This window comes from Lepidochelys kempii, chromosome 2 (assembly GCF_965140285.1).
Source record: "Lepidochelys kempii isolate rLepKem1 chromosome 2, rLepKem1.hap1, whole genome shotgun sequence".
Classification (NCBI taxonomy): Eukaryota; Metazoa; Chordata; order Testudines; family Cheloniidae; genus Lepidochelys; species Lepidochelys kempii.
This window is the reverse complement of record NC_136381.1, coordinates 27,168,995-27,183,202: the sequence shown is the minus strand read 5'-3', so window position 1 is coordinate 27,183,202 and position 14,208 is coordinate 27,168,995.

Here is a 14,208-nt window from a genome sequence, read left to right as displayed (position 1 = left end):
AAACTGGGATTTAGTCAGCTAAATCACTTACGCTTAACACTGCTTTAAAAATCTGAGCCTAAGTGACTTGCCCAAGGTCAAACATGAAGTCTGTGGCAGAGCAGGCTTTTGAACTGGGTCTCCAAAGTCCTAGACTAGTGTCCTAACCACTGGAGTATCTTTCTACTTCGATGCATATAAGAAAATCACTTTTAAATAATGTTTATCCATCTAAACCTATCCAAAAAGAAATCTTTCCAACGCTTGCAGAGACTATGAGCACAGTGGGTGTCTTTTTGGGCTTTGGAAGACTTTCCAGAGCCTCCTCTTTATTCTCTTAAACAGATTAAGTTCAGCTCAGGACTCCAGCTTGTGGACCAGATTCTGGGAGATGAGCATCTGCATCTGAACAGCCCTTTATCAACCTACTCAGATTATCCCAGTTTAACCCTACCTGTCCTTCCAGCAATTCAGTGAGTCAGACTGGCATCTGAACTGAAAGCTGGAGTGCAGTTAGTTCCCAGACACTTGATGCATGGAATGTGTATCTGTGTGTTGCTGTGGAGATGCTGCAGACATTGCTTAAAGTTCTGCAGCGGTTGGCAAGAACTTCCTTTTTTTTTTTTTTTTTTGCTTCCAGCCCAGAGACCTTTAACAGGTAATATTACTAACCTTCAGTTTTATTACATGAAGTCCCATTGAAATGAACAGTACAAGCATCCCCATTCATTTCAATGCAACTCTGCAGAGTTAAATGAGAGAGAGAGAAAAACAATCCTGCTCACAGAACACAGTAGGATTTCCACACACGCTAAGAGGAAGTTTTAGGGGTTTTTGCTACCTCAATGTAGTTTCATTTTGAATAGAACCATGTAATCGAAAGCATCACAGAACACTTAACTCGTTGATTACAGTCAACTGTATATGGGGCCTGATTCTGCACCTTGTGTAGTCGCCTGAACCCATGTAAAGCGAATGTCAAACACTATTAATTTAATTTGGCAGTGCTTGATACCCCACTTCGCCCAAGTACAAAAGACAGCACAACGGGCAAAGCTGTATAGCTTCAGGCCCAGAGGGCTTTATCCCAAGTCCACTGAAGTCAATGCAAAGGCTCCTACAGATTTCAATTGGCTTTGAATCAGGCCCATACAGCAAAAGTAAACTTGCTTCTACAACAGGGAACATTTAAAAGTTCAATTATTCATGGCCTTGATAGAGCCAGTCTAATTATTTGTTAAGAATAAATTATCGAATTAACTTATCCTTTTCTTCTGCTCAGAAATTGTTTATGAACCCATCCTGTTTTCCACTAATCTATTGGTTAATGGGGATTATTTGCTGAAGAGTTTATGCAACAAATTTCTACCTCTAGCGTGCTTGCAAACTATTCCCTGTGAACATGTTGGGATTCACAATCGTTTTCTGGTTGTGCGTTATCCCTGTGCTGAGGATTAGAACATGTGCCACTTCAAAATAGGGGATTTATATTCTGCTGGAGTCTTGCACTGTCCTTCTGCATCAGGGTGAATTTCACCTCTCCATTAATAAAAGGGTAAATCCAAATACTGGTAAGCAATGATCCTGTGAATAACCACAGAGTGACTTCACCATGTTATTTTCCAATACACTTGGGAATCACTCTTTCTATGGTTCTTCACATTATTTAATTCTAATCCTTGGCTATGATTTGGAAACAGATTTTTCATTGTGGTACAGTGAGTGCACCTAAAAAAATCCCAACCGCTTCTGCCCCAAATAACCACTTGCACCTACTGCATCTGCAGAGATGTGTGAGATTGTGTGGGAACGCTAGGTACCCACCCTTTTTGCCACTCGGAATTAGTGAGTTCAATACAATTAATAATATAGAAATGATCCAACTAAGTAACTAATAGTGTGTTCACATTCACATAGATATTAACACAGGGCTTTACAAAAATCCAAGCCAAACTTCTGTTAACATTGGGATGACAATGCAAGAAATTCAGGCCAGTGTCAGGCGGCAGCTAGATCTAGCTCACAGAAAGGATGCCAATAAAAGGTGCCTCTGGCAATGTCATAGTTGGCATATACAAAAGAGTTAATGAGTTTATTAGAATTAAACATTGGAGCAAGATTAGATATAGCTGTGGGTTTGTTAATGATAATGGTTCAGCTGGAGCTACTACATGGGCCTCTAATGAAGATGCATCACCTTCTTGTTTTACCCAATTTTATTTAGTGAGGTGAATACATCATTACTTCAAATGAGTTCAGATAAAAGCGCATGGCAAGCAACCTTGACTCCACACTATTTAAAATAATTGCTTCATCCATAGCAAAATCAAAGTAACTGATTTATGTCACTTGTCATTCTCACCGGGTGAACTACCATGACTTCACTGTAAAGTGTGACATTTTGCACAGAGGTGGAAAAAAATAAAATCCTCTCTGTTCTTTCACTGTCATCAAAAAGGTTGGCACACACTCAGCTTTCTGATTATTTTGGTTACAGTATTTTGGTCTTTTCATATAAAGATACTTTAAAGCTGCTCATTCTACCACTACTTCAAGATTACAAGTAATAACAGAAGTGTCTGATATTTATTTTGACCTGGTACCTCAAAAACTTAAGACAAATTGGGTTGACTTGGACTGTCAGTGGCAGATCTGAAGACCTGCAGAAGAGCTCTGTGTGGCTTACAAATTTATTAGAGCATAAGCTTTTGTGAGCTTTTGTTAGTCTCTAAGGTGCCACAAGTACTCCTTTTCTTTTTACGGATACAGACTAACACAACTGCTACTCTGAAATCTGTGTGGCTTGACAGCTTGTCTCTTGCTTACCAACAGAAGTTGGTCCAATAAAAGATATTACCTCACCTACCTTGTCTCTCTAATATCCTAGGACCGACATGGCTACAACTACACTGTATAGTGTCAGATCAGTTATGTAGGATATTTAAATATTAGCAATAATTAAATCTGTCTGGATATTTATGCCACCATCAGCATCACAATATCTGAGCGTATGAAATGAGAGAATCTCAAAGATCTGCTTTATTTAGTTAATTTATTTCCTCTTTATGTTTAATGACACATCCAAGTAATAGCACTTGTCCAAAGTAGAGTATAATATACAGCTAAATATTATGAGATATGAGGCCATAAGCTATGTCATAAACATACAGCTAAGGGTAGCATAAAATCCCTCCTTTACCTGGAAGGGGTTAAGAAGCTCAGATAACCTGGCTGGCACCTGACCAAAAGGACCAATAAGGGAAGAAGATCCTTTCAAATCTGTGGGGGGAGGTTTTTTGTTTGTTGTTCTCTCTGGGAGAGAGAGAGACCAGGGCAGAAAAAAAAGACCTCTCCTAAAACCCTACCTGAAATAAGCATCTAAAGATTACAAAAATTGTAAGTAAAGCAAGGAAATGCATTAGATTATCTTTTGTTTTAGCTTGTGTATTTCCCCTATGCTAACAGGGAGGTTTATTCATGTTTTTTGTAACTTTAAAGTTTTGCCTAGAGGGGAATCCTCTGTGTTTTAAATCTTATTACCCTGTAAAATTATCTTCCATCCTGATTTTACAGAGGTGCTTCTTTTACTTTTTCTTTATAATAAAGTTCTGTTTTTTAAAACCTGATTGGTTTTTAGTGTCCTAAAAACCCACGGGTTTGGTCTGTGCTCAGCTTGTTTACCTATTTGGTTGGTAGATAATTCTCGTCTCCCCAAGAAAGGGGGGGGTGAAATGGCTGGGGGGGATATTTTGGGGGAAACAGGAACTCCAAGTGGTCCTTTTCCTGAACCTTTGTCTAGCTCATTTGGTGGTGGCAGCAATCCCGTCCAAGGACAAGGAAGAAGTTGTGCCTCGGGAAAGTTTTTAACCTAAGCTGGTAGAAATAAGCTTAGGGGGTCTCTCATCTGGATTCCCACATCTGTACCCCAGAGTTCAGAGTGGGGAGGGAACTCTGACATGGTGGCAGAACGGTGGGATAATTTTGAATCAGAAGCACAGACCTTGGGATTTTAAAAAGGACATATTTTTTCTTTTGGCTGCTTGAAAGCCAAAGAGGTGTTTTTTGTTTTTTTTTTAAAGGACACTTTTTTTTTCACTGAGAGCAGCTGGAGGTTTGTGGTTTTTTTTTCCTTTGTCTGGAGGCAGAGTAGTTAAGTCCTGCAGGCGAATTCACAAGCTGATTTTTTTTTTCTTTCTAGCTCTCAGATTAGGCTAGGCTAAGTGCAGGGACGCTAGGATGATGGAAAGTGAGGTCCAAAAGAAACTAGAATTAGCCAGATAGGAAGCTGAAGAGAGACAAAAAGAACATGAAAGACAAATGGCCTTTAAGCGCTTGGAGTTGGAGGCAGAAACAGCCAAGGAGGAGGCTGCCCATAAAAGAGCCCTGGAGTTAAAAGACAGAGAAATACAGGCCCAGACTGATGCACAAGAGGCCAGAGAAAAAGCTGCTAGGGAAGAAAGGCAGCATGAACTGGAGGGGAAGGGAAGAGAGAGGAAGCATGAACTGGCTGTTATGGAGTTGAAAAGACAGAACCCTTCAGCAGCTGACTCCACTTCCCCAAAAATCCAAAAATGGGAGTGACTATGTCCACAGGATGATGAATCCAGTGATATTGCTGAATATTTCATCACCATTGAGAGACTGTGCACCCTCCAAGCAATTCCTGAAGATCACAAGATGACCACATTGGTAGCAAAATTGACTGGCAGAGCTGTGGACATATTCAACAAGATGCCTATTAAGGATGCTTCTGACTATGGTAAATTTAAGGATTTGGTTTTGACACAATTTCAAATTACACCTGAAACTTACAGAGTAAAATTTACAGAGAGGGCCTGGACTAAGTAATGTGGCTTATGTGAACCAGATGGATCTGTTAGATAAATGGGTCACAGGAAGGGGTGTAACTAGCTTTGAAGGGATGTGTGATTTAGTTGTACAGGAACAGTTCCTGACTATGACCAATGATGATGTAAAACAGTGTTTATGGGATAAGAAAATGGACTCAGCAAAAAGTCTTGCTGCTTATGCTGATCAATATGAGCAGTCCCAGACCATCAGAGAGGTGGGGCAAATCAGAAAAAACGGGTGGAGGGAAGAGAGAGGAACAATCCTGGTCGCTCTTTAGGCAGATACCAGAAGGGACACCCCAAGACCACAACCTACCACTGAGGGCAGACCAAGGCCCCAACTACACCCCAAGGAAAACCCCAGACACCTTATCATCATCACACCATTCTCCAGCAACCCACCTCGCTCTAGTGACCATTCAGCTGGACGATGTTTTAAATGTAACAAGCTGGGGCACGTAAAGGCCAACTGCCCCAAGAACCCCAACAGATTACAATTCATTGCACTGGGTTCACACCAAAGGTCCTCAAGCCCAGATGCCTCCCAGATACCCTCGGAGCGAAGGGAAACTGTGAGTGTGGGCGGGAAGAAGGTTATCATGTGGAGGGACACTGGAGCACAGGTGTCAGCTATCCACCAATCCTTAGTGGACCCCAAATTCATCAACCCAGAGGCCCAAGTGACAATTCAACCCTTCAAGTCAAACTCTTTTGACTTACATACAGTCAAGTTTCCTGACCAGTACAAGGACTGGTCAGGAATGTGGACTTTTGCAGTCTATGATGATTATCCCATTCCCATGCTGCTGGGAGAAGACTTGGCCAACCATGTGAAGCTAGCCAAGAGGGTGGGAATGGTCACCCACAGCTAGGCTAAGCAAGCCTTCATACCTAGCTCTGTTTCTGAGCCTTCTACAAGGGCACAGTCTGTGTTACCAAAGACCCAGACCGAGGTGGTAGAACCGGACCCCATGCCAACGTCTGCGGCAGCAGTAGTGGGTCCAGTCGCAGAGACCCAGCCAGAGCCAGTCCCAGAACCGGAACTGGCAGAGCAATCAGCACCAGAACCATTGCCAGCACTGAATCCAGTGCTTGCAATCCCGTCGGCAACTCCAACACCAGAGGGCACCACTGAGCCTGCACTGGCAACAGCAGCTAAACCTGTGCAAGAGGCTCAACCGGAGCCTGAAACACAGCATAGTGCATGAGCAGAGAGCAGTTCAGAGTCAACGGAAACAGCCCCATCATCGCATCGCTTCCAGAGGGACCAAGCCCAAATCCACAATCCAGTGAGGAACTGATGTCCCCAACATCAAGGGAACAGTTCCAGGCTGAGAAGAAAGCAGATGAGAGCCTCCAGAGAGCTTGGACGGCGGCCTGGAGCAACCCAGCACCTCTCAGCTTTTCTAACCGATCCCAGTTTGTTGTAGGAGGAGGATTTTTATACAAGGAAACTCTTTCTGGTGGGCACCAGGAAGACTGGCATCCTCAGAGACAGTTGGTCGTTCCAACTAAGTACTGGGTAAAGCTCTTGAGCTTAGCCCTCAATCATCCTAGTGACCATGCTGGGGTAAACAGGACCAAAGACCATTTGGGAAAGTCCTTTCACTTGGAGGGACTGGGCAAGGACGTTTTTACTTATGTCCGATCTTGTGAGGTGTGCCAAAGAGTGGGAAAACCCCAAAACCAGGTCAAAGCCCCTCTCCAGCCACTCCCTATCATTGAAGTTCCATTTCAGCGAGTAGCTGTGGATATTCTGGGTCCTTTTCCAAAAAAGGCACCCAGAGAAAGCGGTACGTACTGACTTTCATGGATTTTGCCACCCGATGGCTGGAAGTAGTAGCTCTAAGCATCACCAGGGCTAAAAGTTTGTGCCAGGCATTAACAGACATTTTTGCCAGGGTACGTTGGCCCTCCGACATCCTTACAGATTTGGGAACTAATTTCCTGGCAGGGACGATGAAAAGCCTTTGGGAAGCTCATGGGGTGAACCACTTGGTTGCCACCCTTTACCACCATCAAACAAATGGCCTGGTGGAGAAGTTTAATGGAACTTTGGGGGCCAGGATACGTAAATTTGTAAATGAGCACTCCAGTGATTGGGACCTAGTGTTGCAGCAGTTGATCTTTGCCTACAAGGGCGTACCACATCCCAGTTTAGGGTTTTCACCATTTGAACTTGTATATGGCTGCGAGGTTAAAAGGCCATTACAGTTGGTGAAGCAGCAAAGGGAGGGGTTTACGCCTTCTCCAGGAACTAACATTCTGGACTTTGTAAACAACCTACAAAACACAAACAAAAAACCTCCCCCCACAGATTTGAAAGGATCTTCTTCCCTTATTGGTTCTTTTGGTCAGGTGCCAACCAGGTTATTTGAGCTTCTTAACCCCTTTGAGGTAAAGGAGGGATTTTATGCTATTTTATGCTATTTTATGTTTATGACAAGCTATATCAAGGGATTCTCTTATAACTTTGAGATCAAAGTTCAATGACTTTGCGGTATCTATAACACTGGTAGTTGTGTAATGGTCTGCTGGCCGGAAGTGGGTAATGCATTAAGTCAACTGAATAAAGGCTGCTACTGAATCTGCACTCTGTCTGCCTCATGGAGACTTGTATTTGTTCTTTGTTTCTTTGCTCTGAAAGAAAAGTCATCCAGACTGACAGTGCCTGTTTTGCACTTTGCATGTGGCTCACTGCACCTTTCCTGTAGTTTTCTCATGTTATCTCATTTATATTTAAAGGATAAGTTTAAACTATTGATCATTGTATTATTATTATCTATATTACAATTACACTTAAAGGTCCCTCTGAGATTAGGGCTCCATTATGCAAGGTGCTGTACAGATACATAACAAGGCCGCTACCCCATGGCACTCTGGTGCAGATCTCAGGGTTGCCCAAGCTCATTGCAGGACCTGGGAAGGAGAGAATGGTGTCCCTAGAACATCCTTTATGCTTTCTCAATCCTGTAACTGCTGGGGACCACTTCATTCCCCCACATAACTTAGAGCAGCCTCAGGGCTGTTCTAAATTAACCCATCAGGAATGGCTCCCTAGTCTCTGTTCCACCAACAGGGGATTGCTGGAGTTCCGGGCATTCAAGCCCTCTAAATCTAGGGAAGTGGGAGCAAGTGACAGAGAGTCAGCTATGTTGGCTTTACACTACTTGGGGATTCCCAGGTGTGAAATCCTGACCCCATTAGAATCTATGGGAGTTTTGCTATTGACTTCAGTGGGCCAAGATTTCAGCTCCTTGGTCAGGGGAACTTTTAGCTGTTTCATGAGGACAATTGTCTACTCCTCTTGTACCACCAGACTGGGGTAAAGGGGATTGAGCCAGGATCTGGCCCCTCTATTCTTTATGGCAACCAAAATATGACAGCTAGAAAAATTCCAATAGCTACGTAAATGCCTTTAAAATTCTGGTTCTTAAATCCCATTTTTAAATGTGATTTAGGAGCCTTGCCACAGGTGTTGCTTGTCCTATAGTGCCCCCTCCTGAACTACTGTGGTACTCCAGACCCTTCCTGCTTCCGTTTTCCTTCTCTCTGGGCCCTTAAGAACTCCACACCATCAAAAGGGTGTAAGAAAAAATTCCCCTGCTGGGCTTCTACTTTATTACATATAAAGAAACTTGAAGTAAAGTCTCTCCCCTTGGTCTCAGGGGGTTGGCAGCCCTCCTCTTTGGGACCTGTGTTCTCCGTCCTAGCCATTCTGGCCTATAGTCTCTCTCCTAAGACTAAGGGATAGCACAGACCTCTTCCCTAGGCCTGAGAGTCTCAGTCCCTGCATCTCTGGCCTGTGTGCTTGATAGTACTTTGTAGCTCGCACTCGGAAGCACCTATCCCTGTCTATTCATTGTATAGGGAGCTGGGCACTTAACTCAGGCTTTGCAGATCTCAGTGTGGTTCCTATGATTTTTCTAGGCACCAAAAGTTAAGTGACCCAATGCTGAGCATTTCAATTCCTAAGTCCTTTTGTGCATCTGGGGTCTAGGTCACTTCTGAAAATGAGACGTAGAAGCCTTAGTCACTTAGATGCTACTGAAAACTTGACCCATAATCTTACTTGTTTGGCCCTCATAAGAACAGCCATACTGGGTCAGACCAAAGGTCCATCTAGCCCAGTATCCTGTCTTCCGACAGTGGCCAAGGCCAGGTGCTCCAGAGGGAATGAACAGAACAGGTAATCATCAAGTGATCCATCCCCTGTTGTCCATTCCCAGCTTCTGGCAAACAGAGGCTAGGGACACCATCCCTGCCCAACAGATGAGAAAAAATTCCCTACTCAATAGATGAGAAAAAATTACCAGATTCTTGTAAATAAATGTCGGCAGGGAATAGTTTCAGAAAGCTATTGTTTAGTCACTTGAAGGAGCCCTACCAAGATGTTTGAATTGTAGGGAGTATTCACAGTGAATGAGTTTTAGACAGTTGGCATATTAATCATTTATTGTGTTATTTGTGGATCATATTGTGCTGTGTTGTTATGATGTTATGTTTAATATTGCAGCTTAATGTGTGCTCCCCAGACTCTAGGGGTCCCATAAATGAGATTTAGGTTCTTCTAAAGCTCTCTCAGTGAGATAAGTTGCAGATAAAGAACCATTTCATATTGTTCTATGCGATCATATGCAAAATAACACCAGTTGACTGTGTATTATCTTGACTTCACAAAACCTTATGGGAATCACTTCTGCAAGAATCCCATTCCATTTAATGGCACTTTGAACAGTAAAAGTAATCTGCATTAATAGAAAGAAAAATGGATTTTCTGGTGCCATTTCAATGCATTTCTTCCCAAAAGAAAAAGAAGTCTTAAGCCAGAGCAAAAATTAACTTTCCCCCACCTAGTGTGAGATTTGGGAAGAGGCATCAACATGACATACAGCCAGCAGGGCAGTGTTATAAGCCTGTAACTTATTACTGATGGGTCTGGTCCTTCTCTGGTGAAACATTAGAGGGGGTGTCATCAGCCTATAGAATGCCAGAAGGCGTGCTCAGAAAGTAGGTGCACTTCAATTAGTACACAAAAGGGGGAGACCTAAATCCTGCCACCATTTCTCCTGGGAGTAAAATTTTGGTGCGTATTAGCTATGTGCTTTAAAAAATAGTTACTTCACCACGTTGGCAGCAGGAAGTGCAAATGCACAAATGAGGCAGCTGATGGTAAGTGGGAGAAAGAACAGGCCTGTAACTTGCTGAGGCACATCTCTGTCCCTCTGCCTCCTCCTTCCATTAGGGTTATCAGACATCTAGGTTTTCCCGGACATTGCCTCTTCTTTAATCCTCTGCCCTTTGTCTGTGCGGATTTTTCAGATAAGAGGCATGTCTGGGATTTTCACGAAGCAGACGTTGCAGCTCAGAAAGAGCCTCAGTTGGTCCCTCCCCTGCATCCGCAACTGATTTGTCCCTCTCCTTCAGCTGCAGTTGATTGGTCCTGCCCGCCCAAGGCCCGGCTCCCAGCCCTGGGGAGGGGGAGAGACCCGCAGCCGCAGCGAGGTGCTGACTGATGGGCAGGTGCTGAGTCCCGGGCCTGCACCAGCAGCCACACCGCCATGACAAGGAGTGACACTGTCCCCCACCTTGAGAGTGAGGACACAGGTACCCTCTCCAGTACCCCCAATACCCCTCCCAATATACACACCACTCTTGCACCACCCCCAAATACCCCCTCCCAGTATACACACTCACCCCTCCAGCACCCCCAAATGCCCCTCCCAGTACATATACCCCTCCTCTAGCACAACCCCAAATGCCCTCTCCTAGTACACACACGCACCCCTTCAGCACCCCACAAATGACCCCTCCAACACTTCCCAACTGTACCCCTCTTTGCCCCCCCATTCCCATCCAGCAGTGTCCTCTTTTTGGGAACCTGAAATATGGTAACCCTACCTTACACAGATTATAAGGCCAGAAGGGCCCATTGTGATCATCTAATCAGTCCTGCTGCATAACACAGGCCAAAGGACTTCCCTGAATTAATTCCTGTTTGAACTAGAGCATAGTTGTTAGGAAAATGTCCAGTCTTGATTTAAAACTTTACATCATCCCTGCCTTTTAATTTTTGCCCATGACAAGGTCAAGCCCCAGGGTATTAAGGAATTCAAATTGTGGGTGCTGAACACCTCTCACCTTTCATGGTAGGAAACACCCCTGGAATATGTACAATGCCTCATACTTACCAGACCTTGGATGCAACTGGTAATGTTGGAACCTGCAAAATGCTAAATGAAAATCAGCTTCTATACTTAAAAAAATACCCATTAACTTTCCATATTGAGTCTAAAGTTTGGGGGGGGGGAGTGTATGGAACTCTATAAAATATGTAGGATTTGCAGCCCTATAAATCAGAAGGGATTGAAGGATTATAATATTTTTCTTTAAAAACCTAAAATAAAATCCAGCCTTGCAGTTCTGATGCCAAGTTTCCACCCAACATGATCTCAAGAAATCAGGGTTGCAAAGTGCACAATGAACTGTAATTTGATGTAGCAAAATGATATTAAAAATATTATCAGAAATGGCTATTATATACAATAATATCATCATAATGGGCCAAATCCTTGAGCCTTTACTCGGGTAAACTGCCCACTGATTTACTATTGACTTCAGGGGGAGTGTTGCATGAATACAGGATTTTACCCAATGCTTGTAGTTACACAGAATGACAATGACACTGGCTAATTGAAGACTATGGACTGCAAAAGGAGCAGGCCTTATATGGCAGACCAGTAAGTCCATTACACCCATGCAATCTGCCTTTTGGGAAATTCAGCAGGGTTGCATGGCTGTCTTTTAGGACAGAATTTGGCCAGTATACTCTATAGGGCTAGGCTGTCAGTTACCCAAGGTTTTCTAGCTCGTCATAAACATTTTGGCTGAGGCCACAAGGCCATGCCATATGGTCATTCAGAACTGAAGGACAATGCTTTTTGAGATCTCATTGGAAACAAACTCTACACAGCAAACTGCATCATCACACAACAGAGTATACAGTAAAGAAGAGCGCATACAAACACGGCCTGACTCAGTGAGGTCTTGATCCTGACTGTGGCCTTTTGGGACACTAATGCAACAGCGATATTATGCTACATACAAAACGCTACACTGAAAGAATGTTATGTAGGTTGCAAAGTCAAGCAGCCATAAATTAGGAAATGACAGAATTAAGGTTGCCTGTGCATCTGGCCCCTTGTGCATATTCAGTATAATACAGACCCAGAAGAAAGGAAGGGCTGTCAGGGAGCTGGCTATGTCCCCTTGATTCTTAGCTGCCGACGTGGCCTGAGCACAGGCTGCAGCAGCCTGAGGCTGCTCTAACACATGCCAGCCGGCAACTGTCCCTAAGTATCCTCCAACTGCTGAACACAGAGAGCTACGCATTCCAGTCACTCTTCCTTCTGGCCTAGGGTTGCCAACTTTCTACTCACACAATACCAAACACCCTTGCCCTGCCCCCTGCTCTGCCCCTCCCCCGAGGCCCTGCCCCGCCCCACACCTTCTCTGAGGCCCCAACCCCTGCTCACTCCATCTCCCCCCCCTTCTGCCCACCCTCACTCACTCATCTTCACCGGGCTGGCTCAGGGGGTTGGGATGCGGGAGGGGTGAGGGCTCTGGTGTGGGACCAGTGATGAGGGATTGGGGTGCAGGAGGGGGTTTGGAGTGCAAGAGGGCACTCCGGGCTGGGGCAGGGGGTTGGGGCATGGGGGGGGAGAAGCGAGGGCTCTGGCTGGGGGTGCGGGTTCTGGGGTGGAGCTGGAGATGAAGGGTTTGGGGTGTAGGAGGAGGCTCAGTCCTGGGATCGAGGGGTTTGAAGGGTGGGAGGGGGATCAGGGCTGGGGCAGGGAGTTGGAGAGTGGGAGGGGGTCAGGGTTACAGGCTCTGGGTGGTGCTTACCTCAAGCAGCTCCTGGAAGCAGCGGCATGTCACTCTTCCGGCTCCTACGCGGAGGCGCGGCCAAGTGGCTCTGCACGCTGTCCCATCCATAGGCACCGCCCCCGTAGCTCCCATTTGCCATGGTTCCCAGCCAATGGGAGCTGCGGAGACAGTGCTTTGGGCGGGGGCAGAGCGTGGAACCCCCTGGCTGCCCCTACCCAGAGGAGCCAGAGTGGGGACATGCCACTGCTTCTGGGAGCCACGCGGAGCCAGGGAGCCTGCCTTAGCCCAGCTGCACTGCCAACTGGACTTTTAATAGCCCGGTCAGCAGTGCTGACCGGAGCCGCCAGGGTCCCTTTTCGACCAGGTGTTCCAGTAAAAAAACGGACTCCTGGCAACCCTATTCTGGCCCTACACCAGAGGCTGAGTGAGATGTGACACAGAAGCTGGTTGTGCTGGAACTACATCTGCTGGATACTCCCCATGGCAGAGAAGGGAGGGTTGTATTGCATTGCTTTTACACAGCAAAGGTAATGGACCAGGCCAGCGAATCCAGCTCAGAGTCTTTAGTTACATGATCACTTACTATTATTCCTATAGAACCCTTGCCTTGTTGAGTGCACTGGATGGTGATCAAGGAGTGAGGCAGCTATCCAGAAGTTCTTTTTATCCTCATTATTCAGTATATACCCCCAGGCTTTATTTACTGCACACCAGCAAAACCCTGTACTTATTAATTTCCTCATGGGCTTTTCTGTGGAACATATAGTGTCCAAGTGCCTCACAAACATTGATGAGATTATCTGCACAACACCCCTCTAAGGTAAAGGGCAATTATTTTACAGAGGCGAAACTGAGGCATGGAGATTTAAGTGACTTCTTCAAGTTCACACTGGAAATCTGTGACAGAACTGGGACCTGAATCAGATCTCCCAATTCTCAAACTATCACATTAACTACATCCTTCCTCACCTCAGTGACTGGGTGTGTGCCCCTTGAGACATCTAGGACCTGAGTTTTCAGAGCAGCCATGAATCCACAGCTCCCACCGACTTCGACTGAAGTTGTGAATGCTCAGATTTTCTGAAACACAAGCCCTAGAGTCTCAAGTTGGGGACCTAGAAAATACACCAAGTTAGCCACCATCTATAAAAATCTTGGTGTTAGTGATACAAGCCCCAGCTTCAAGTTTCCTTGGGGGTGCTCAACTCCCACTCAGCCCCATGTCCTGCCCCCACTCCACCCCTTCCCCAAGCCCCTACCCCTGCCCCAACTCTTCCCACCTCCACTCTGCCTCTGCCCCACCCCCACCCTGCCTCTTCCTGCACAGGTCCACCCCCTCCCCTAAGTGCACCCCGGCCCTGCTCCTCCCCCTCTCTCCCAGCACCTCCTGCACAACGCTGAACTGATCGTAGTGGGCGGGAGGCACTGGGAGGGTCAGGGAGGAGTTGATAGGCAGGGCCTCTGGACGGGAGGCACAGGGTAGGAACGGGGG